General features: G+C 36.8%; 1 long non-coding RNA gene across 3 annotated transcripts in view; it reads right to left on the bottom strand.

Annotated features, from left to right (window-relative positions):
- LOC135970388 (uncharacterized) overlaps positions 1 to 21,899 on the bottom strand; it is a 32,804-nt gene extending 10,905 nt beyond the window's left edge. For 2 of the 3 annotated variants that reach the window (XR_010586065.1, XR_012434351.1), the window contains exon 1: positions 21,743 to 21,899. This is a non-coding gene — a long non-coding RNA (uncharacterized lncRNA). Of the gene's footprint in view, positions 1 to 3,287; positions 3,343 to 21,742 lie in introns of all 3 variants that reach the window. The other variant, XR_012434350.1, reaches the window with a different exon arrangement.
- Between the last annotated feature and the right edge of the window lie 5,146 nt (positions 21,900 to 27,045).

The raw sequence follows: 27,045 nt of genomic DNA, 5'->3' as shown, positions 1-27,045 counted from the left end.
TTTCATGTTTATAGTTGTTCCCTTATCATTGTTTAATAATTTTTATGTTAAATTTTCCATGTTTAAATTACTAAGTCATTATTGTCTCTTTGTTGTACCCAGGCCAATAAATGGTACTACAAATACGGTGTTTATATTTCAATATGCATTGTTTTAAGGTGACTCCCATGGAGTTTAAAAGTAAGATAATGCTTGAAAAAAATCTAGTACCTTGCAATAAGCTAGATGACCATATCATTTTTCATGTAATAATCATTTTTATGTCTCATAAGAAATAATATGAATAGATTATAAACTAGAAACATGAATAATTAAACAGAAAACAATCGTATATGACATGGCAAAGTCAATAAAATAAATATATAGGCAATAGGAGCAACTATGAAAGACTAGGACTTGCAATATCATAAAAAGGAATTTAAGAATCAAAATTGAGTAGTCATTCTTCTTAACAGTGTATTCATTTTGTTTTCATAATACTTATCATCATGCTGTAACTGTGTTATAAAAGAGATACTGACAAAGACATGCGTCAGTTAAGGCAGTTTAAATATGAGCAAAAAATTGTAAAAACATTGGAATTGTTAGTATAAGTATAGTGAATCCAATTCAGATCACATAATCGTATCTCCAGATAACCTCTGTATTCCTAGGCACATTTTTTTAAAAAAAAAATTGATTAAAAGATATCAAGAAAAGGCTGTTTTCAATTGGAAAACTAAAAAGAATTAGAGAAAATGTGATGGATATCCTAACACCCACCATCCATTTCCTAGGAATAGTTGTCATAATTAAATGTAAAAAGTATTTTGTCAACTGATAAACATAGGCTGTTATAAGAAACAGTCTTAAAAACTTAGAGATGTGTGATAAGGTTTACAAATGAGTTTACTAATTATGAATGCTTTTGTGTTATCATGTTTTAAAAATTACCCAAATTGGATTTTAATCTACAAAAGATAAAGTTTTTGTTTCACACATTCCCTTACCATGTGGTATATCAGCTCATTTATTTTTTTTTTATGTGTTTGCTTGATTTAAGGCTGAAATCAAATAATCTTAGATGATGTGGGCCATATGTGGCAACTGAGGCAGATATCAGCTGTCCACATTACACTCTGTTTGGGTGCTGTTTTTGAATTCTGTGGCCACTAGAGCCCCATCTCTAATCATCCACTTGGGTCTACTGAGTATAGAAACTTGTCTCTAACAATGCCTAGAGAGGCATGCACTGTGAATATTTTATTTTGAATTACAATTGCATTACATTTTTGGATCATTATAATATGAAAACTCCCTTCCAGGACAATTCAGAAACCAGGTACCAGTCCTCCACTTGTTTTCTAAGGGCCTTGGACTGACGTGCAAAATATGAACTTGAAAATATTACAATTACAATTCTTTCAAAATATTTAATAGTTCAGACTTTTTACTTTAAGTTTCTTTGCCACTGGTCTACATCAGGGGGTTAAATTTTTCGATTACCAGTAGAAATGTTCATTTAAAGTATTATATAGAAATGTGATATTTGCAATGTATTAACACTATATTGTTAGCAAAATTTCATACTGCTGATATTAGAAAAATACAATGAACCTGGTTCCAAAATGTAAGTATTTAATGCCTTCAATATAGGTAAAGGAAAAAAATCTTTAATATGGAGGATAAATTATAGTAATATATATTAATTATTATTAACATTTCAGATCTTTTGTTGAGAAATCATTGCTTGCTTCCTGACTGAGGTATTTAATTCCAAACAATTTTTAAAAAATACGAGGCTATCCGTTTTTTCAATGAATAATATCAAGGCAAATCCTCATTTGACAAATAAATTATCTCATAATTTAGCATTAAAGAAAAGAAGAAGTGGAAAAAGTTCCAAGACCTTAAAAATGTCCTAAAATTACTAAATTTATTCTTGAAGTTCAGATTTTTTAATTCTATGACCAGGATTAAATAGAAGCTCAAAAAATAATTGTTAAAAACTCTGGCCTATTCTTTTGTGCTGTGCTGTTTCATTTGTGTTGCTTTAAGTATATGTATATATGAAAAAATAATATACTTACAGTACTTTGGTAGTGGAACAAATGACATCAAATTTTAAACAATTTTTGGAAGGTGGTACTTCGCAATTGAAATTTGATAATTCATAGTCACTTCACCTTACTTGTTCATTAAATCCTAAAACTTGCTGAGCAACAACTACACTTCGACAGCTCTGTTGATTTAATGGCAAAACCATATTCTCCTAAAGACATCATCATCATGCCTGTTTACACACAATGGAAGGTGGATTCTAAGATCTCAAGCATCCTAGCCAACAAAATGTGACAGAGTTTGAATTTTGAGTCACAATCCTAGATACAAGCCTCATTTTCTGACCTGGTTCTTGCTTTTTTTTCTTATTTCCTCATCAAAATGAGAATAACGATAATCTCTACTTTACACAGTTGAAGAGAGGAGTAAGTTAATAACAGGCCTATCAAAATGCCTATAGATGCCCAATGCACATGAATTTTTCTATTCCTTGCCCAAGGTCACACAAATAATAAATGCCAGAGCCATAATTCAAATCCAGATTTCTTGACTCCAAAACCAAGTACCATTTTCCACATGGTTGACTCATTCTCCATTCAAAAATCTAGTTAAACTGAAATGCATGCTACACTCAATCAGAGTCTATTATGTCAAGTACAGGGTAACCATGCTCTGCCACGTCTTTGCATGATTACAGTTTTTCTGTGCAAGATGCTTACACATGAGAGAAAGCTGCTGTGGTCTGACTTCTCTCATAGGAAGCTGGTTGCCTTTTACTAATTTTCCTGTTTGTGCCTCTTAGGAGTATATTGGCCTTTATTAACATGCATGCTTTTGTGCGTGCCATGCATGCAGTGAATTGTCAAGGTGTTTAATGTCTAGATCTCATTTATCTGCACAGCAAGGAAGAGATGCACAATTTTAACGGTGAAGGATGACGAGCTCCAGGTGAAGTGCTTTTTCTTCAAATGAGTTTCTGTATCCCACAGAGAATTAGATCCCAGTGGAATGGAACAACTTTAAATTATGTTCTCACAAGTATGTGTTATAAGCATGCTCACTGTATGGCAGGCCATGTACTAGACACTGGTGACAGAATAAGCAGCAATAATACATGGTACTATCCTAGTGGAGCTAGCAGTGTTACTGGGGGTGGTGGGGGGAACATAAAGCAAATGTTAACTGTAATGAGCGCTATGAGGGTACTGTACAGAGGGGTTATGAGAGTCTACAATAGGATACTTGACCTGTTCAGAAAAGTCAGGGAAGGCCTCCTGGAGGGCGTAAATCTTGAACTGACATCTGAAAGATAAGTAAGAATAACCTAAGTGAAAAGAGGAAAAAAGTACATTCTCATATGCAGAACAGAATATGCAAAGGAAATGTGGTGGGAGGAACATGGCAAATGTGAGGGACTGAGAGTTGCAGAGTGGCTAGAGTAGAAAGAGGGAAGGAGATACTCATCACCCTCACAAGATGGAATATGAAGGTCACAGAAATAAAAGGGTCAGTACCAATAGGCTATTTAAGAAGGAGGGAGTATTAACGTGTGAGTTATACCTTTGACTGTAACATAAAGGATGGATTGGAGAGGGACAGATATAGAAGCTTACTAGTGCAGTAGGAGGAGATGAAGGAAAGGAACACACAGGAGAAAATTTCAGGTTGGTAAGGGATCAGATACAGAGCAGGAAGGGAGGGGAAGCCGTAGAGGTTGAGTTCTGGGCTTTGGACTAGTGTGGCTCAGATGAATTCTCAGCAATTGGTCCACCATCAGCCTCACAGCACAGTAGAGGGAATGAGCAGTGTCCGGGCCCATCAGCATCTCACTCCAAGGGGACAAGTCCCTTGGCTGTTGAGCCCAATATCTTCCCTCCTCAAAGAGACACCTGAGCTTAAACCCATTAAAACACATGTCTTGTTTTTCATCATTTAATGCACAAATTGCAAATTCTTCAGGGTTCCTGCTGTCCTCTATAGAACTTTTATATGAATTCGGAAAAAGTGCCTTCATGGGTGGATGCAGTTCCATGAGCGAGTGGATTTTATCCCTCATCCGTTGGTCATACATCAGTGTAAAACCCACAACTGTTTAATCACAACACCAGTGCCCTGTCCAAGCCTTGACCTAGGACCTATACATCTTCCACATTCCATACCCTTTCTACATGTCTCTAGGAACAAGCAAACACCTCTATATCCCATAATTTGGGGAATCTTTTCCTCTACATTATTGTTTTTATTCCAAAACTTGATTTACTCTCTGAGGACACCACCTTCCTGTAGCCCTCTTCTTCCAATTTGTGCCTGGCTTTCTCATATCCACATACCTGAGAGCCAGGATCAGATGGCTCTCACTGTCAGATCATTACTCCTACAGGCTCTTTGAATAAAAAGCCTCCTTGGAGGTTTGTGCATTATACCATAGTTGGATAAACACAAGAGCGGCTCTGAAACTCAGATCCAAGCTCTCTGGACTCAGATCCAAGCTCTCTGCCTCTTATTAGCCCTGAAACCTTCATCAAATTATTGGACCACCCTGTACCGTCATGTCTTCATTTTGTAATGCGAAAAATAATATTACCTAATTCATAGGATTATTGAGAACATTAATGAAATAATACCTGGAAATCATTTAAAGTTGTGTTTCATATATTATGCCATATCTAACATGTTAGATATTATCAGTATTAATCAGCTATGAAATTATTTTCCCTTATTTACCAACAAACAGGAAATTCGCAGATTCACTGGATACACTGTCATCTGAACCACAGTCTTTCATCATGCTGGCTGTCATCAGTACCCACATGACCAACCAGTCCAGAATCGTACTCACACTCGGCTCCCATAGTGATATCTTTGACCATATCATTAATATAAAATTCATTTTCCAAAATCACTAATTCAAACCTCCAGTTCTCTGACTGTATCCTCCATTCAACTTTTTGCTCATTTTTTCTTGCTCTGTTTACTGACCACAGAAGGAAACCCTAGCCAGTGACTCCTAAACTGTTTCCGAAGCAAACAGCTCTCCCCTCTCTTCACTTCCATATCATATTAGGCTGAGATTTTAGGCTTTGTTATTTCACAAACCTTTTTGCTTTTATGCTAAGTTCCCTTGACCATCTTTCTTTTTGGCACATGGATCAGAAAAAAAACATGGTCTTATATCAACGTAATAACATTATTTTTCTGTGCTAGGCAAAACCACAGAAACCAGTAAAAATGATTCTGCTAAAATTCATGAACAACAAAATCAAACAGATCAAGAATGAACCCAATTTTTCACATTATTCCAAACTAGTTCCAACTGATTCCTTTCCCTCAGCCTTACTTTCAGTAATCTGTAGTCTGTTAGACTGTTGTACTGGAAAATGAGGGAGTTTTTATCATCAGGCTTATATTCTCAAACCTACAATTCATTGAGATTCTAAAGGTCAAGTGGACAGATATATTTGTACAAGACCTTATAAGCTAAAAATACCTCCAGATATGTTAGTAATGCCATTTTTATCATGACTACTTTTGCTGGCTTGCAGATTGAATGGATGTTAGGGCTGAGGCAAAGAACCCTGAGCAAGACTGAGTTTGGGAGTGGAGGCAGGAGGCCACAATCCCTGAATAAACTCTGCAACTATATTACAGTTCTACTCTTACTGTTTAGTAATTGTCATCTCTAGAATTCATTTAGCTAGCTAACAAAATACGAACGACTATTTTGGCAGATGCATCTACAATAGTTTTGGCATAATCCTTGATTAAATTTAGCAAGTAATTATGTCACTCAAAGCAAAAGGATCTTTGACCACAACTTGGATTTCAAATGAACAAATTTTATTTTCTCTAAATATCATTGTGATGATTGGTCAATGTTCTAACCTGTGTTGACAATAAAGGGCAGTGTTATCTTATCCTAATGTAAGTGGAAGCATAGTACTAATGATACACACATCCATGACACTTCAATACTGTTTCTTTTCAAAGATACTCAAAGTGCTTGACCTATTTATCATCCTAAGAGCAAGAATTGAGAGAGACCAAGTGTTATTGATCATATTTAAAATGTAAAGAAATTCAAGCAAAAAAAACTTACTTGATTTATCTAAAGATGCATACAAAGCAAGTGGTAGAACTCAGCGGAAAACTGGCACTCACATTCCCAGCCTTTTCTATTGAACTTTTTTTTTTTTTAACCAAAGATCATATTTCCTTTCACTGTAATTGTCATTTAAGATGATTACTTAGGCTTCACATATTTTAAAAAATTCATCTTTTATTAAATGCCAGTGGGCCAGGTATGGTGGCTCATGCCTGTAATCCCAGCACTTTGGGAGGCTGAGGTAGGCGGATCATGAGGTCAAGAGATTGAGACCATCCTGGCCAACATGGTGAAGCCCCATCTCTACTAAAAATACAAAAATTAGCTTGATGTGTGGTGCGAGCCTATAGTCCCAGATACTCAGGAGGCTGAGGCAGGAGAATTGCTTGAACCCGGCAGATGGAGGCTGAAGTGAGCTGAGATCGCACCACTGCACTCCAGCCCGGGTGACACAGCAAGACTCTGTCAAAAAAGAAAAAAAAAAAATGCCAGTGGAGGAGATATTCTATTCTTGATTAAGAAGTAACTGATATTTTGCCCTTGACCTCTCGCTCCACTACATAAGAGAAATTCCTGGCTTTGGGCAATAAAATGTAATCATTTATTCATCACAGCTCATGAAAAGTCAGTCTGCTTTTCATGTTTCCAATGCACTGTCTTTGAATACTTACAAAAATACCCATCAGATACTTCTCCCACTGAACGCAGGTATAAAACGTGGCATCTTTATACGGGAGGTTTGAGAGTCAAGCAGTCTCTTTCCCAAACATTTCAGTTCACTGCAAGTAACAAAAAAGCTGCTTAATGGCAACTCCAACACATTGTGGTTTCTTCCTTTCATGTAAGTTCTCCAGAGATAGACAGCATATGAGCTACTTTCTATTTTTTTGCTGTATCATTTTAAAAATGGCTGCTTCCAGGCATTATTTGTTCACTCTATACAAAAAGAAAAGAGTAGGGAAAGAACCCATCAGCAGACTCTGGGCAAAACAGTGTCACCTGGAAACTCCTAGTTGCAAATTGCCTTAGAAAGTAATGCTTGTCTTTTATTTTAGAGGCAAAAGAAAAGTGAGGTGAAAGGTATATTAAAGGAGCAAATTCACTGTTCCTGCTGCACAAGCTGTCTTCCTCCTCCACCCAACTCTATCTTCTCTAATCAGATCAGCCACTGATTCAGAGGGGAAATAGAGATGCTTTGGGAAGTATAGACTAGAAAAATTTTCCATATTAGTTCTTCTTAAGTACAACCTCTACAAGCTCACTCTGACTGACAGAGCCATAATTTGAATACTTTCATAAAAATAGGCATCCGTAAAAATTGAAATAATTAACAAAACAAATATACAAGATATACCAAAAAGAAAAGAAAAGCTCTTACAGTGAAATACTCAAGATATCTGAGGTAGGAGATGTATTAAATTGCTATTTTTGCTGTGTGTTTCATAGTCTCAACTTTCTAGTTGTGTGTGCATTTAACAATAGGGAGACCTATAAATAGCAAGGCTATTAATCCATTCTCATGAGGATATTTGTATTCACTTTTTTTTTTTTTTTTTTTTTTTGAGAGGGAGTCTCACTCTGTCGCCCAGGCTGGAGTGCAGTGGTGTGATCTTGGATCACTGTCAACCTCTGCCTTCCAGGTTCAAGTGATTCTCCTGCCTCACTCTCCTGAGTAGCTGGGATTACAGTCACCAGCCACTACACCCAGCTAACTTTTGTATTTTTCTGTAGAGAAGGCGTTTCATCATGTTAGCCAAGCTAGTCTTGAACTCCTGACCTCAAGTGATCTGCCTGCCTCAGCCTCCAAAAGTGCTGGGATTATAGGTGCGAGCCACTGCACTCGGCCTCATTTTTTTTTTTAAATGACTTACTCCTCTTTTCTACTTAGGACTACCCCACCTCTAGGAAAAAGACTGAAGTCAAAATTACCTGTCATGTTTAGAATAATACAGGACAAAGTTTGTGGCATTTGCTATATGACCTTGAGTAAGATATTAAATCTTTCTGAACCATGTTTTTACCATCTAAAAACAGGATCTTTATAAATATACCAGAAGGAGGCAATGAATGTCACATGAAAGAGCACTTGTCACCGTACGTCTAAGAAATTATTAGCAATGCATGACTTCATGTCCAGAGAACACTTTGAGAAACAGTGAAAAGTTCGGAGTGTGTGAAAATGGAAGGTGACTCACAAACGATATTGCTCAAACTCCTAGAGCCAGGATCTGCCAAAGATGATAATGATAATAATGATAAATAATGTATTCACAAGAACAATAATATAATTAATAATATTATTGACAATAATTGTCTATTATTATCATTGCTATTATTTTAGTTAACATAATTTCTGGGGCTTCCTAAGTGACAGGTACTCTGCTAAGAACATTAGATCCTTTATTCCTCCAAAGAAACCCATAGCATAGATGGGGAAACTAAGATTTGTGCAATCAAGTAATAAGTCCAAGTAAGTTGTGACCCTGGATTCAAACCCACATTTTTTTAGTTTAAATTATTTCCTAGGACATGGAATTCTAGGTAATCAATAAGGAATCTAAAATGAATTCATCCAATTTTTGTCTATGAATTTTACATCTCCTTAACTGAAACATGAGCTCCGTGACAGCATACAATCCGTGAATCTGGTTCATTGTTGTATCCCCATAGCCTAGGACAGTATTCTCAGTGAATGAATGAATGTCTATTATTAGAATCAGCACACTAATAGACCTTTCTTCTGATAATCTGAAAAGTCATGGTACAATTTTTTGCCAATCCCTTCAATTGGTAATGAAATTATTCACCTACTTAATCATAGGACCTTTATAGAATATTTTCCATTTTTGGAAATAGGTATAATTTAAAATATCAAAAATATTTCTCAGACATATTCTCAGAAGTATTGGTGTTTACAGCCGGGAGCGGTGGCTCACGCCTGTAATCCCAGCACTTTGGGAGGCGGAGGCGGGCTGATCACGAGGTCAGGAGATCAAGACCATCCTGGCTAACACGATGAAATCTCATCTCTACTAAAAATACAAAAAAATTAGCCAGGCATGGTGGTGTACGCCTGTAGTCCCAGCTGCTGGGGAGGCTGAGGCAGCAGAATGGCTTAAACCCGGGAGGCGGAGCTTGCAGTGAGCTGAGATCATGCCACTGCACTCCAGTCTGGGTGACACAACAAGACTCCGTCTCAAAAAAAAAAAAAAAAAAAAGAAGAAGAAGAAGAAGAACTATTGATATTTACGACCAATATGATGCTTTATTAGCTGCATTAGAAAATGTATATAAGCACAACAGATTACCAAAAAAAGGAATACCATCATGTCATTTGCAGCAACATGGATGGATGGAAGGCATTATGTTAAATGGAAATGGAGGGCATTATGTTAAATGAAATAAACCAGGAACAGAAACTTCGACTCCAAATATACACCCTTATGTGGAAGCTAAAAAGAAAGTTGATCTCATAGAAGTAAAAACGAGAACAGAGCATACCAGAAGCTGGGAAAGGTAAGGGAAAGTGGGAATAAATGGAGAGATTTGTTAAAGGATACAAAGTTACAGCTAGGTAGGAGAAATAAGTTCTAGTGTTCTATAGCAAGGGTCCCCAATCCCCCGGCCACAGACTGCTATTGGTCTGTGGCCTGTTAGGAAGCAGGTCACACAGCAGGAGGTGAGCGGTAGGTGAGTGAGCGAAGCTTCATCGGTATTTACAACCATTCCCCATAGCTCACATTACCGCCTAAGCTCCACCTCCTATCAGATCAGCAGCCACACTAGATTCCCCTAGGAGTGCAAACCCTATTGTGAACTGTGCATGCGAGGGATCTAGGTTGTGTGCTCCTTATGAGAATCTAATGTCTAATGATTTGTCACTATCTTCTGTCACCCCCAGATGGGACCGTCTAGTTGCAGTAAAACAAGCTCAGGGCTCCCACTGATTCTGCATTATGGTAAGATGTATAGTTATCTCATTATATATTACAATGTAATAATAGTAGAAATAAAATGCACAATGAATGTAATGCACCTGATATCCCTAAACCCTACCCTCCCACCACACACACACCATCCATGGAAAAATCGTCTTCACTGGAACTGGTCCTTTATGCCAAAAAGGTTGGGGACTGCTGTTCTATAGCACTGAAGGATAAGTATAGTTAATGATAATATATACATTTAATAACTAGATGGATATTGAATGTTCCCAATACAAAGAAATGATCAATATTTCAGATGATGGATATATTAATTTTCCTGATTTGATTACTGACATTGAATGTATCACAACATCATTATGTACCTCTGTGTACCTTAAATACGTACAATTATTATGTGTCAATTTTTAAATTAAAAATATGGAGGAAGTTGGAGAGAAGATGGTGATAACACTTTGGTTACATTGAATTTCAAGACGTTCAACAGGGGATATCAAATGTCAATTGTAAAGCTGTATTTTAAACTCAATTGAGAGATTTGGATTGAATAAAGAAATGTGTATGTCATCTGTGTATAAGTGGGTATGATCTCGCAGGGAGACAGTTTAAAGAAGAGTAGAAGTCTAGCACTTGAGCCTTGTGATACCACAGTAGCTAAAGGCCAAGTGGAGGAAGGACCAAAGGAAACCAGTTAGGAAGTTGTTTAATAATCCAGGTAAGTGCCAATGAAAATCTGATCTGGCATGATGACAGTAGAACTGCAAAGAAAGAGAAGAATAAAAAGAATATTATTTTTTAACACAAAGGAAACCAACTGGTATGTGAGTAATTTTTTTGTGTCTTCCAGTGATTCCCAAAGTCCACTATCCATCACCATCACCTTGCGATGCTTTTAGTAATGTGATTTCCTAACATTCACTTTTTCTCACTCTTTCCCCTGAAAATTGGATTCAGTAGGTTTGTGATGTGATTAAGGAACTGGTAACTTTACAAAACTCAACCGTTGGTGTCAATGAGCAGCCAGATGTGAGAACTGCTGGTCTAGGTGACCCATTTCAACTCCATTCCAGCTCAGTGATTTAAGTGACATTAATTGAAGTTGAAGATATTCAAAATCTTACTTTCCTTATGCAATCAGCAGATGAAACCGGTCTATGTATGAGTGCTCCTCAAAGATACTTAAGATTGATCCAATGAAGTAATATAAATTTAAAACCAAAGCCTTGTATAGATAATTGATCTTCCTTAGCATATTGTTGTGAAAAAATGTGGTAATATTGAAGAATTTTCTGACAATAGAAGTTGGAATGAGGCAAGGAGAAATCAGCTGACCAGAGCAGCATCACAAGATGACATGTGTAATCTAAAGAGAAATGTGACCCTGAAATGGAAAGGAGAGGACAAGAGAGATTGGGTGACTTAAAATGACAATATAAAGGGCAGCCTCCAAAATTTTCTACTCATGGCATTTTCATTAGAGAGAAGTTATCAACAAAAATAAAATTGAGCCTAATATGCACAAATCTGTGCATAATAATTTATTCTTATAGATATACTTATTGTTATAGATATTAACAGTATTATCTATAACTATGAGAGAATGGAAACAACTTTGTGTCCAACATTGGGGTAACAGTTCAATAAATTAGAAAGTCACCAATTTGTCAGATGACTTTATATATATACGTTAAAAAATGATGATCAAGAAAACTTGTGAAAAACATTAAAAATAACAATTAAAGAAAACTATTTGTGAGATAACAGGACCATGAAATGAAAATCAGAATACAAAATAGTATTATGGAAATTTTGTATAACAACATGGTAGCTAGGTAGAGATTAGACCTGGGTAGGTTGGTGTGGAAGTATAGATAATATCTTCCATATTAGTTAAAAATATGCTCAACTACATATAGTAGGAAACATAATAGTGGCAAAAGCAAGTCAAACATTAATTTCTTTCTTATATAAAAATAATTCCTAAGAAAGATGGTCTAAGACTGGTAAACTGACTTTATAGTATAGTTGACATCTTAGTTTCCTCTCTGTCTGTTTTTCAGCCACAGAATACTTCTTGCATTCTTAAGGTCAACACCTGGCCCAAGATTACATTTAGTGTTCCAATTATTCTATGTTCTAGCAAGGTAAAAAAGAGAAAGGGAGGGAGAGGATAACACACTATTTATTTTAAAATGTCATCTGGGAAGTCCCAAGAAGTACTTGCACTTCTATTTCATTAATCATAATTTTGTTTCATGATCACACCTAGCTGCAAATGAGACCAGGAAATACAGTCTTTTAGCTAGGCACATGGCTACACCAAGTCAACTCAGAATTCTGTTACTCTTCTGTTAGGAAGAGAAAGTAAATGGTACCTCGAATACATAGATTTATCACATTGCTTATCAAAAGCATTTTAGATATTTTGCATAAATCACACCCCTACCTAAAGTTCCAGATGCTCAATAGTCGTGAAAGGCTTAGGGAAAGTAATGCACAGTTTACAGTCACATCCCTAGAGGTATCCTGGAGGAGAAAACTTGAATCTAGCTCATTATTTGTGTTCAGATACCTATACATATTTTCCTGTATAGGTAAGAAGTCCAGGAAAGCTGACCAAACTGGATAAAGGTAACTGAGCGGGATTGATTTGAAGAACTGGTAGGAGCTGTGTATACACCAAACAATCCCCCATACCTCTAGTCTGACTCCAGTGTGTCTCTGTGAATTCTGGTAAGGAGAAAGTTAGGGGAACAGAGAAAGTTCTGTGTGATCACCAGCTCAACATTTTCCATGTAGGAGGCTTGACTCTGGGCCCAGTGGGCAATATATCTGTGCCCCATCAGAGGTCCCTTGCCCTCAACACTGGAATGCACACAGACCAACCTTTAACTGCCAGATACTGCACTTCTCGGCCTCAGGATGTTCTCTCACCTCCAGAAACATGGCAGATCAGAACAGTCAAGGAATTAACGCTCCTGGGAGCAGCCCTTATTCTGGGAGAAGCCCTCATTCTGTCATGGACTGGAGTTCCTATATAAACACTTCCGTTTCCTCTCTCCAGGTAGCATGCAATCTGGGACTGACAAATTATATAGCTAGTCCTGAACTGTTGTGAATGACTATGACTCCAAGTTATTGGGCGCTGGTTGCTGCAAGAACTTATATAGTTGTATAATGGAAGGGACAAGCCCAAAAAAAGAGCCTAGCTGAAGTTACCAGGAAGGAATTTAGAGTAAAGCAAAACATGTAACTTTAAAATGATATATGCACACTGATATTTTCCATATAGGACCTGCCATGTTTCTCTGCATCACAATGTGAAATGCTCTCATTAATTGATTCCGTAACTGGGCAGCATGCAGGTGTTATCTTTTGAGGGGTAGGTGAAGTTAAACTATTGGCAGAATCCCACAAGAGACCAAGGTATGCTCATTATATAGATTCCCAGGAACACTTGGAAGAAGTAAAATACAAATGAATTTTAGTTAGAGTTACTCATTTTTCAAAAATTATGCTATTTTCCAGTCTGCCCTATTCTTTCTGGTGAAAGGAAAGTTGTGTTGATTTCATACTAGAAGCTTCATTCAATATGTTTACTTCCATCTCTTTATGCAGGATGGAACTAAAAAGTGTTAGGAAACTTACCAGGGGTCCTTTCATTCATTTGTTCTTTCATTTCATTCATCCATTCATGCATCAACAAAGCCTTGCTAAATGCTCTACTGTAATTTCAGTCATCCTTCTAGAATGACTATTTGACCCTTAAGGATTTTGGCAAAGTGAATCAGAATATAATTGGGTGCGGAATAACATTTTTTTGAATAATAATTGACATTGGGTTTTAAAATGATTATATTATTTCTCTAGTTATTTGGCTAATAAACATTCCAGGAACTTTTGGCATCTACTATTGAGTAACATGACAAAAACAGGAATGATCACACAAACCGCTCTGGCTTTGATTTCAATGGCTTTATGATTCTTGAACAGTTGTTTAAAACTAATGATGTAGCTCCTGATGCAAAATTATTTAATTATTTATATGAATTAGTCATTAAATCTTACTTTCTGTGTAGATGTAATTTTACCTTAGGCCAATATACATGAAAATCAGAATAAAAAATAAAGGTGATATTAACCTCTCCATTTGAAAATAAACAAGTTTTTACTTAAATACAGAGTTACTGGTTAAATAAATCACAGGATACTTGTAATCCTCATAAAGACAATTAAAGGTCTTCATAAAATTTATGTTACTAGAATTCTTCTATACATTTGTGTATACTTCTAATGTTGAAAATAGATCTAACAGTAAAATGATTTTTATTTAAAAATAAAATAAAAATACAGTTTTTAAATGTTTATTTTAACTTATATTCCTATGCTAATTTCTCCAAACAAATTGTGTTCTCATGAGAATCTCATCTGAGATTGTTTTGGAGACAGGGTTTTGGATGTAAGTATAGGCATACGTGTTATCTACTGACATCTGGAGATCTCCATAAATATAGATCTCTTGCTTCCTGTCATGCTATAGTAAGGAGAACTCCACACTATAGCATGACAGGAGGCAAGAAAACAACTGTGACTTAAGAAGGCCCAGCCTAATGTCACTATAGTACTTGATGCAAAAGTGGCCTTGGAAAGTTGCCTCATATTTCATAGTCCCAGTTTCCAAACCTATGAATTGAAATAGTCACGTATCACATAAACTTTATATTTTAGAATTCGTGGCTACTATTAAGAGAATGAATTTTATCAATAGCCCCTGATATTAGTGATGAAAAATAAAGTATGCATGAAATTCAATTGTAAGAATAAAATCAAATAAACAGTAATGATTAGTAAACTACTGTCGATAGTCATTTCCCTTTATCTGTGGGGGATATGTTCTAAGATTTCCCCTCAGTGTACCCCCTCCTTCTACACAAAATTACTACCCTGAAACCACGAGTAGTACCAAACCCTACATATACTATGGTTTTCCTTATACATATATACCTGTGATAAAGTTTAATTTATAAGTTGGGCACATTAAGAGATTAACAATAACTAATAGCAAAATAGAATAATTATACTACACTAAAAGTTATGTGAACATGACCTCTTTCTCAAAACATCTCATTTTACTGTACTCACTCTTCTTCTTTTGATGATGTGAAACAATAAAATGCCTATGTGATGAGATAAAGGGAGGCATTGTGACATAACATTAGGCTACTATTGAGCTTCTGATGCTATATCAGAAGACGGATTGTCTGCTTCAGGTGATCCCACATCACTAAGCCATGAGGATGTCACTGGATGTCAGGAGCAGACAGTGTTGGTGACCAATGAGCAGAGAGTGAATAATACATTGTGCATACATTGGACAAAGGGATGATTCAAATTGCAGGCAGAAAGGTGCAGGACAGTTTGAGATTTCATCACACTACTCAGAATGGCACTGAATTTACATCTTATATGCCTTGTTTATTTCTGGAATTTCCCATTATATATTTTTGGACATTGGTTGACCACGGGTAACAAACTGCAGAAAGCAAACTCGAGGATAAAAGAGGAACTACTGTATTGTACGAATGCTGTTAATATTATTATTTTCATGTAATTAGGTTTTATTACCTTTTAAAAAGAAAAATGAAAGTATTTTCAGGCTCTAGACGTGTCTCTCTGTGTGTGTTTGTGTGTGTGTGTGTGAATTTTATCACAATGTTATTTCTGAGCTATTTGTAATAAAAGACATAGTCTGGTAAAGGAATGGGAATAGCAATAGGGTCTCTTTTAATCCATTTTCTTCCACAGGCATTACATTTTTTAAAAGGTGCTCTTTCTGTGAGAAATGAGATTCAAATTCATCAATCTGGGTCATAGTTTAAGGTATGAACAGAGGCTGAATTGATATTAATTCTCTTGAGCTGGTTTGAATACTCAAGATTAACATTTGCCTCAGAAATATTTATTGAATTGTAGCTTGGAGACTAATCCTCCCAGAATCAGAGATTCTCATGTAAAATATCTCTTCCCATTAGTTGTTCTAAATCATCATGGGTGAAAAAAGGAAGTTGAACAATTTCTTTACTCTCCCAACCCTCAAGAACATTATTTGTCTCCATTCAGTGTAGATGATTAAATGTTCAGTCAATTAATTTCTATCTATCCCTACTTTCACATATTTTTGGAAAATAATGATATTCAAAGAGATTGAGTACTAACGCAGTAATTCAGTTCAGGCCTGCCTAACATCTAAACAATAATTGTGTTTTTCAAGTGTTTCATGGAATAATTCAGAGAGGATTTGATCAGAGGCCTTTCAAATCACTCTTTCTTTTTATTATACTTTTCCTAATACCATGGAAAGTAGGCTGTATTAAAATAGGTATCGTCAGATAACGTATTTGCTTCAAATCTATGCCCTTCCCCATACTTTTTTAATCATTGTAGCACTTTAAATATAAACAAAGATTCACTGCCTTCTCACTCTACATTGCTTAAATTCAAATAGATGGTCAGAAAATCGTCTATTATTTCCTTAAAATGAAGATTGTGCCACTGCTTACTGCATTTCAGTGTTTTGTGCAACAGTATAAAAAGTCAAACATTGTATCATTTTAGTTGTACTATTATATGTCAAAAATGAGAGTAGGGTGTATTCCACGTAACTTGAAATAATATTCAGACAACTCATTTTCAACCCTCTCTCTTAGTAACTTCTGATATTGATGGCGAGGAATAAAATGTACAGCACTGATAGTATGAAAGAAATTATTGTAATACCTACTTGTAAAAGTTTATTACAATGATGCCAGAAAAACTCACTTACAAAAGCAAAATCAACACTGTGCCAAGAGATTTAAATAAAATGCAAATAAGTATAAACCATGCAAGTGAATTATGAGATAATTGAAAATATACAAAACAAACATACAAAGCAAAGAGTTGGGTATCAAAAAATGTCCACAGTGTAGTCTTTTCATTTTAACAGCAATATTTGGTGTGATTTATATTAACCATATTAAATTAATAGATTTTGAAGCTTATTCGTAGGTATTTGATGTCACAATGTTAAAAACATTTAGGACAAAATACTAGCTCAATTTTAAAATCAAATTAATTTTGAAATTATAGAACTCAAAATAATAGTCCATTCCGGAAGCAGAAAAACAGGAATACTACTGAATTTTGCTTTCAGGTTATAAGTGATAATAGTAAATATGACAAAATTGGAACAAAAATATCAAAATGTCTTTGTTTTATTCAAATTTGATTTTTTAAAAACTTTATTTTCATCTGTCTACTAGTATCATATAGTCATAATGCTGAATTAATGCTGCTAGAAAAAAATTTCCTTAAGCTTTTATCATTTTTCTCTTGTGTACATGCATTAATCAATACATCACCAAAAATAAGCTAAAAAACAAATGTAATGTTACTGCAAGCTTTGTTATTATTTTAAGTTTATTATTATTCACCCATCCTGAAAAATAAAATCCAGATGATGTAACAAAATGTTATCATCCTGTAGTCTGTAATGTTCAAATTATATTTTTCATGAAGCTAACCCGTATGTGCATATTAACCAGCTTCAACGGGAATCATAATTGTTTTGCTCTCATTTTGTTTTGTTTTGTTTTGTTTTGTTTTGTTTTGAGATGGAGTTTTGCTCTTGTTGCTCAAGCTGGAATGCAATGGCACGATCTTTGCTCACTGCAAACTCTGCCTGCCAGGTTCAAGCTATTCTCCTGCCTCAGCTTCCCGAGTAACTGGGATTATAGGCTTGTTCCACCACGCCCGGCTAATTTTGTATTTTTAGTAGAGATGGGGTTTCTCCATGTTGGTCAGGCTGGTCTTGAATTCCTGACCTCAGGTGATCTGCCCGCCTCAACCTCCCAAAGTGCTGGAATTACAGGCGTGAGCCACCGTGCCCAGCCTGCTCTTGTTTTTATTGAAAAATCCATATAGATTTTCAAGTGATACTTCCCTACATAATTATGAAGATACTTACAAATGTTAGTGGCTTTGCTGTTTCGGGATTTTTGTTTGTTTGTTTTGCTCTTTTGGCCTCGATTTATCTTTCTGTTCTCTTATTTTCTGTATCATAAGAAAAAAATATGTTTGCCTTAAATCAGAAAATTCAAAGTAAAGTACCAGAGTCAAATTTGTAGCCTGTTTTTCAAGACTGAAATTATTCGAAAGTGAGAAATGTTCATATCCTAGATTCCTCTTAGCTCCATACCCTTGTTTAGAACAGAGTCACCACGCAGTCACACACAGACAGGCATGTGGTAGGCACAGGAACAGAAGAAACGTGTGAGGAACAGGTATCCCACCAGATGACTTTATTAGAGCCACGTGGCCTCTTTCTTTTCATTCCATCCCCTTTACAGAGTAGTATGCTCAAACCTTCTTCTATTTCTAGAAACTTTTGAGTAAAACTGTAAGGCTAAGAATGTGGCTACTTCTTCCTCCCTCCTGTACCTTTCCCTTTTTGCTTTGTTCTACTCTCACCACCACCACTATACAAAAATTTAACTGGACTGGCTTTGAAGGAAGAGAAAGGATAGTCATTAAGGCCTCTCAATGATTAAATCTAGTTATGCCATGACACAGTCTCAAGGCCTTACAATCTGAGTGGAAAGTATGTATTTCACATCAACAAGCCTCATATCTCTAGTGGGTAATAACACACACAAATTATAAGGTTTAGTTCAAAGAGCTGCAAATTGTTGAGTTGAAGAGTTAGTGGAGCCACAAGTTTCACTATGTTGTTTAGAAAGACCTTCCTGCAATGTTTCATGTTCACTAATTTAGGTTTGTGTGTAGCATGAAACAAGCAAACATAAAATCTTAGGATTCAATGATACTTTGGGTATTTACCACCTAGGGGTGCAACAACAAAACTTACATCAATGCCATTTTACAGCTACCCGCTGCAATACACACACATATGGCATCCTGACCTCAGATGTGACATTCATTAAATAAAAGTAATGGTTGGCTGAAATCAATTTAATCTACTATTCACTAGTCAAGTGAGGCAGGAGCACATATGCTATTGGAACAGTGGATTAAGGGACAATTCGGTTCTTGTGTCTTCTGACTTTGTCATCATGTCATTCATCTGAAAGAAACATGAATAAGTTTGCAAATCAAGACTTACTAGCAACCTCTGTGGATTTCCTTATGCTTTACCATGTTTGAATTTCCTGTGAAAACATCTTACAAGAGTTTTTCTAGGCATTTTACTTAATGGTTAGTGTTTATTTGATTATTGTTTCTCTCTTGAGGGTTTCTTGCTGTTGCAAAGTCCATTTCATAGTTCATACAATCCAAGTATATCTTTCTCTTTGGTGGTGCCTTTTCCACCAGTCATCTGCTTCTCTTTAAAATGGAATTTATCTGTAGCTTTGCCTAACTTCCTTGGTGAAAGGCCTTTCTTAGTTTCCTGTCTGTGTCCAGATACTTAATAAGTGTGTGCTGGATATACATATTATAATGTACAACATAATTTAAATTAATTTTTGTTAAGGCCAAGTCTTTAAAATATTAAGATATTTAAATCAATTAAGCAATATTCTTTGATATCCATGTCTCAACATCTTGGTTTTCAGATCATAAGATAAAGTTTACCTGTTTGAGCTATTGCCTTTGCAAAAATGTAAAACCATCTGATATTCATTTTAACAGTGTGCAAATCATAGTGACACACATAAATCAAAGCAGTGTTTTCAATTTAAGACTCCAGGAGCCAAGAAGAGATAAGCTAATCTTAAAAGATCCAAATAAACGAGGGAAACAGATGTCAGAGACTTTGTATTCCAGAATTTTTTCCTCTATAGGAAGGTTAATTTTTTTCTATTGGTCTTAAACCCCTAAGAAAGCAAAAAGCTTCATACCATATCCTATCATATTAAATGCACCTATCATCCAGAATTAAAACACAAAGAAACAGAGTCAAAAATGAGAGTAATCATAGGCTGAATGACTGACGAGAAATATTACATTCAGTGCCCCATTTAAAATGCCCAAAAATATAGACCTACTTTATGTGAGTTTCTTTAGAGAACCAGGTATTTTAGAAAAAAAGTATTAACACACTACTTTTAAGTTACTTGCATGTGTTATAATATATTAAAGAGGCACTAGCATTTGACTTGAGATGGCAATAACAGTATTTTGAAAAAAGTACAGGAATATAAATCAAGATATGTGGGTTTAATATTTACTCTTCTGCTATATTAACCAGAGTCCTTAGACAAGTCACTTAACAACTCTCTTTGATTTCTTTAACTCTTAGATTAGGATAATAGTATTTCTGCTAACCAATTAGGAAGGACATTGTGAGCATTAAATAAGACTTTAAAAGTATTTTGAGAAAATTATATATATATATATATATATCTCCAATATTATTTTTAAGATGAAATTTATTTTGTGGTTTGGGAGAATGCACATTGGACATCTTGAATTTGAGGTACCCATGGGACAGCCTGAGAGTTATGTAGTCTGGAACTCAGGGAGCATGTCTGACTAAAATAAAGATTCTTGGGTCTGCAATGTGCCTGCAATAGTTTAAGTCATCATAGTGGGTACAATGATCCAAGACGAGTGTACAGTGGCATGCCTAGCATTTTTGTCATGCAGAAAAGAAAGTTTTTTAACATTTTATTTTAAAATAATTATAGTTTCTCAAGAAGTTTGAAAGATAGTTACAAAGAGGTCTTATGTACTCATCACCGAGTTTCTCCCAGTGGTTACATTTGCATAACTATAGAACAATATCAAAACCAGGCCATTGATACATGTACAATTTATATGGATAGTTCTATACCAAGTTATCACACATATAGATCTGTGCAGACAGCATTACGATCAAGATGTAGACCTATCCCATTACCATGAAGATTTCCCTCGTGCTTCTGCGCAGCGGTCGTGTAGCCACATCTACCACCACTTTTATCAATAGATTAATCAGCCGGTAAGCATTTACCTCTCATGGTGAGACTAGCACAAACTCTGATATTCTTTCCAAGAAGGGAGTCTAATGGTTCTTTATAAGGATCTATCATATGTGACCCATCCTGGGTCTCTGAAGTTAGATGCCAAAATGCGGACATTTGCAGGGAAAAAACTTGAAAGACAAAAATTTAGGTTAGCATTATAAAGAAGAGAAAAAGAATTAAAACTCTCTCTCTCTTATGAACACACATCCACAACACACACACACACACACACATTCATGCATTCACTAAAACCATAGCTGTAGATAATTTCTCATTTCAACGATTCTCAGGACAGAATGAGCAAAGAAACATTCAATTCAATTATATTAGTCCTCTTATTACTACTGATATCACTAAGTCTGAATAAAAATTGTTTCCCTTGATTTTTCCAAATTTTATAACTTTTGATCAAGAAGATAAAAATAATATGGGCCAAATTTGACTGAATCTCTTGCTTTTACACCAATATTACACTTCATTTCCCTTCTAACCCTGTATTCTGTATCGTCCATTCTTCAAAAACAGGCAGAGTAACCATACAAAAATGTAAATCAGACTACAAGGCTTCATTTCCAGAACTCTGCAGTGGCTCCCCATTGTGCTTGAAATAATATCCACATGCCCCCATCTCCCTCCAGGAATGAAGGACTTACTTCACTCACTGCTGGGAATGCTGCCAAGTCAGCTCTCAGGTATCAGACTTCCTGATGGATTGTCTTGGCTGAGGAAAACTGCTTCCCCCAAAATCACACTTCCTCTCAGGAGCGGCCTATATCCAGTAACCACCATTGCAATATGACTTGGGACAACCCGAAAGAGCCATCCCAGATCCAGAGCTCCCAAGGAGTTGCTGACACTTGGTTGGACTACAGTGCAGCTCCTCCTCTCCCTTTGCCCCACCCTGCGTCATCACCACCTTCCAAAGTGGATCCTAACAGCACTCCCTAATTTGCCTCACATGCTAATTTCCGTCGGAGAGAAACCACTTCCTGAGAATTCAACCTGGGACTGTGACCATGGCCTACATGGAGCTACATAATCTGAGCTCTGCGTATCTTTCCAATTTACCTCATTCATTCTCTCCTTGCTCAGTACTACACACAATGCTCTCTTTTGGTTCTTTAACTATTATACGATCCCCTTTAAAGACCTCTGCATTTTCATTTCCCTCTGCTAAAACACTCTCCTGGCTCTTTACTGTCTGAATGTTTCTCATTCTTTAGGAATTAGCTTGTCAAGGTCCTTCTCAGACCACCGTAACTCCAGTAATCCCCAGAAAATTCTCCCCTAGACACCGTTTCTTTTTTTCCTTTATTGCATTTAACACTGAAATGATCTTGACTGTCTCCTTCTACTGGAATAGAAGCTCCAGAAAGCCAAGGACCATGTCTGTTTGGTTCAACTTTGTATTTTTAGTGCTGGGAAGAGTACTTATCACCTAAAAAGTGATTGAGAATTATCTACTCAATGAATGAAATACTGATTAATACCTCAGGAAGAAATTTTACTTTTTTTTTTTTTTTTTAGAAAGCATAGTTCACTAATCCTGGGTAAATGCTATGATGCACAAAATCTTTTTTTTTTTTTTTTTTTTTTTGAAACAGCGTCTCACTCTGTCACCCAGGCTGGAGGCTGGAGGCCAGTGGCACTCTCAGCTCACTGCAACCTTCACCTCCTAGGTTCAAGAGACTCTCGTGCCTCAGCTTCCTGAGTAGCTGGGATTACAGGTGTGTGCCACCACACCCAGGTAATTTTTGTATTTTTAGTAGAGAGGGGGTTCTGCCATGTTGGCCAGGCTGGTCTCGAACTCCTCACTTCAAGTGATCCACCCACCTCGGCCTCCCAAAGTGCCGGGATTACAGGTGTGAGCACTGGCCCAGCCAATTATGTCTTAAAAGGACTTTTTATTTTCTTCAATTTAGGTTTTGTAAGTCATATAATAGCAGAGTCAGTGACAAAACACTATGCACACACACACACAAACGCACACACACACACAATTTGCACATTAGCCTATAAGTTTCTTTCAAATTGTGATAGTATTTTAACTGGCGAAAATTTGAATTTGACCCACCAAACTTTACACATGTGTTTACCACTGTTTAGGAGTTATCGAACTTTTTCAAAGGCTTTACAATCATTTAAAAACCCACATTGTATGAGGGCATTATTTCTCCTCTTTCTACTATTATGAAAGATGGATGTCCTTCAATAAGTAGAAACCAGGTGTCCCCACCCACTTCTTTCTCAGATGAAGGGATTATGCAAGAAAGTGACAGACAAGCATGACCTCTGACCAAGAGAGCACGTGATAACCTTGATAAGACAGAGGACATGGAAGCATGCTACAGGATAAGATGGGTAAGGATGAGAGGCATTCACATGTGAATTCACTTATGCAAACTATTCTTTTGATGCATCAGATCAATCACTCAGAGACAGTCAGATTTAAAATGAAAGGTAGAGCCTGCCCATAAATTCTACAGAATGTGCATCTTAGAAATTTTCTGGGACCTGGACCAAATAGTGAGTAGCTACATTTTAGAGGACTACAGCTGTATCTTGCTATCGAGAACCTAATATGCAAATACACTTTGAAATTCCTGAGATTCATTTGCATCCACATGTTCTTTAATCTCGTGCTCCATTTTTGTGCATACCAACACCTGGCTCTGGCAAGAAACCAGACATAATATTCAAAGCAATTCTGTACCGTCATTACTGAGCACAAACAGGTTAGTGATGTATATTTTACTTATGCTACTCCAAGTTTGAATTGCAAAAGGCTGAATAAATCATCCCAACCTCAATATACCAGCAACCTTCAAGATAACTAATTTACTTTGCAACAGAAACATCTTCTTGAAAAGAAGACACCCTTTGATAGAAAATAAATTCTCTCTAGACACATATTTCTGAAGTGTGAATATAAATCATACTGGGACTTGGGAGAAAATACTAACACTTCTGGTGGGGATCTAGTTTTATTCATAGAGGCACACATAATTCAACTTTGGCTTTATTCCAACTCTTCCTTATTAATTTTTCTAACAATGATAGGGTACTTTTTTTCCAAGGAAAGTACTCTGTCCTATAGAGATCCTATTATATAAAAATACCATAAATTTTAATTCAAATTCAGATTTTTAAAGACAATTACTAGCAAGAGATTTTTTTTTCTGTTAAATCATAATTTAGCTTGGAATTGTCAAATAAATATTTTTATTATATACTTAGAAAAAAATGTAGGTTTTTTATTTGTACTAAACGGCCATAGGTCCTTCAACCAATGTTTTGTTTTGTTTTGTTTTATTTTATTATTGAGACAAAGTCTTGCTCTGTTGCCAGGCTGGAGTGCAGTGGCACCATCTCAGCTCACTGCAACTTCCACCTCTTGGATTCAAGCATTTCTCCTGCCTCAGTCTCCAGAGTAGCTGGGATTATAGGTGCTCGCCACCACGCCCAGCTAATTTTTGTATTTTTAGTAGAGATGGGATTTCATCATGTTGGCCAAGATGGTCTCAATCTCTTGACCTCGTGATCCACCCACCTTGGCCTCCCAGTGTGCTGGGATTACAGGTGTGAGCCACCACGCCTGGCCAATATTTTAGCACTTTTCACAAAAAGGCATTCATGGCACAATAAACATGTAAAATTAACACATACCAAAAATTTTTTGAAGTTGAAAAGGTGATCTTGCCCATACATATTTGCAGAAATAAATGATAAGTCATTAAGGTATAGAATGCAAAGGATAAGAATTGTATGGGCAGGGTGTGATGGCTCACACCTGTAATCCCAGCACTTTGGGAGGCTGAGGCAGGCAGATCACCTGAGGTCAGGAGTCCAAGACCAGCCTGGCCAACGTGGTGAAACCCTATGTCTACTGAAAATGCAAAACAAAGAAATTAGCTGGTCATGGTGGCACATGCCTGTAATCCCAGCTACTTGGGAGGCTGAGGCACGAGAATCTCTTGAACTCAGGAGTCAGAGGTTGTAATGAGCCAAGATCGCACCATTGGACACCAGCCTGGGCAACAAGAGTGAAACTCCTTCTGAAAAATAAATAAATAAGTAAATAAATAAATAAATAAATAGTAAAAAAATTACTCATTATAGTGAGAGACAGGACTAACTGGATTTCCTAGGCCGACTAAGAATCCCTAAACCTAGCTGGGAAGGTGATCGCATCCACCTTTAAACACAGGACTTGCAACTTAGCCCACACCCCACCAATCAGAGAGCTCACTAAAATGCTAATTAGGCAAAAACAGGAGGTAAAGAAATAGCCAATCATCTATTGCCTGAGAGCACAGCAGGAAGGATAAGGATCAGGATATAAACCCAGGCATTTGAGCCGACAAGGACAACCCCCTTTGGGTCCCATCCCCTTATATGGGAGCTCTGTCTTCACTCTATTTCACTCTATTAAATCTTGCAAACTGCACTCTTCTGGTCTGTGTTTTGTTATGGCTCAAGCTGAGCTTTCGCTCACCATCCACCACTGCTGTTTGCCGCAGTAGCAGACCCATCACTGACATCCATCCCTCCGGATCCGCAGGGTGTCCGCTGTGCTCCTGATCCAGTGAGGCGCCCACTGCCGCTCCCAATCAGGCTAAAGGCTTGCCATTGTTCCTGCATGGCTAAGTACCTGGATTCGTCCAGTGTTCACTGGGTTCCACAGTTCTCTCCCATGACCCTCGGCTTCTAATAGAGCTATAACACTCACTGCATGGCCCAAGATTCTATTCCTTGAAATCTGTGAGGCCAAGAACCCCAAGTCAGAGAGCACGAGGTTTGCCACCATCTTGGAAGTGGCCTGCCACCATTTTAGAAGCAGCCTGCCACCATCTTGGGAGCTCTGGGATCAAGGACCCCTGGTAACAGTGGGACACTAAGGTGGGTTTATAGGGCATATAGATATTGCTAGCTGTCGAGAAAAATGAATTCTTTCTTTATTCGATAATAGTAGTTGTACTTGAGAAGTAGCCCATCCACAGCCCCCATTTAGAGCAGTAATCTGCAGCTGACTATGGCCATGTGACTATTTCTTACAAATAAAATATGAGTGGATATAAGTGTGCAATTTCTGATTGGCTTAATACCAAGCTTACTTTTCTGTGGATGGAAAAGCAATGACTGGAACAGTCTTGAAGGCCTTCTGTTGAAGGTAGCAGATCCACCACCAGACTGGATCTCTAAATTACCGTATGGGGCACGGTACTCACGCATCTGAAAAGTACACTTCAGAACTGTTATATGAGGCAGAAGGAAACTTCAAGGTTCTTAGATGTGATGGTTAATACAGAGTGTCAACTTGATTGCATTGAAGGATGCAGAGTATATTGTTCTTTGGTGTGTCTGTGAAGACTCAAATGTCAAAAGAGATTAACATTTGAGTCAGTGTACTCAGAGAGGCAGATCCACCCTCAGTCTGGATGGGTGCAATCTAATCAGCTGCCAGGGCAACCAGAATAAAAGCAGGTGGAAGAACATGGCAAGATTAGACTGGCTTAGCCTTCTAGCCTACATCTTTCTCCCATGCTGGATGCTTCCTGCCCTTGAACATCAGACTCTAAGTTCTTCAGTCCGGGTACTCAGACTGGCTTCCTTGCTCTTCAGATTGCAGACAGCCTATTGTGGGACCTTGTGATCATGTGAATTAATAATCCTTAATAAACTCCCCTTTATGTATACATCTATCCAATTAGTTCTGTCCCTCTAGATAACCCTAACTAATACATTAGATGTCAATGCTGGTTGGGCATCTTTATTAGGCAGTCTAGCCTTTAATCTAATTCATGCAAGTCAAGAAATTACATTGGTTATTTCTCTGGTTAGGAACAACTATCTCAAGGACAAAGGAATAGAAAACAAGAGGATTTCTTTTAGAAATTATGTTAGTAGCTATAATAACCCAATTGTATCCTCAAGCTGTTGCTTTGAGAGTCAGAAG

Source organism: Macaca fascicularis, chromosome 4 (genome assembly GCF_037993035.2).
Source record: "Macaca fascicularis isolate 582-1 chromosome 4, T2T-MFA8v1.1".
NCBI lineage: Eukaryota > Metazoa > Chordata > Mammalia > Primates > Cercopithecidae > Macaca > Macaca fascicularis.
This window is presented reverse-complemented; position numbering and strand designations above follow the sequence as displayed.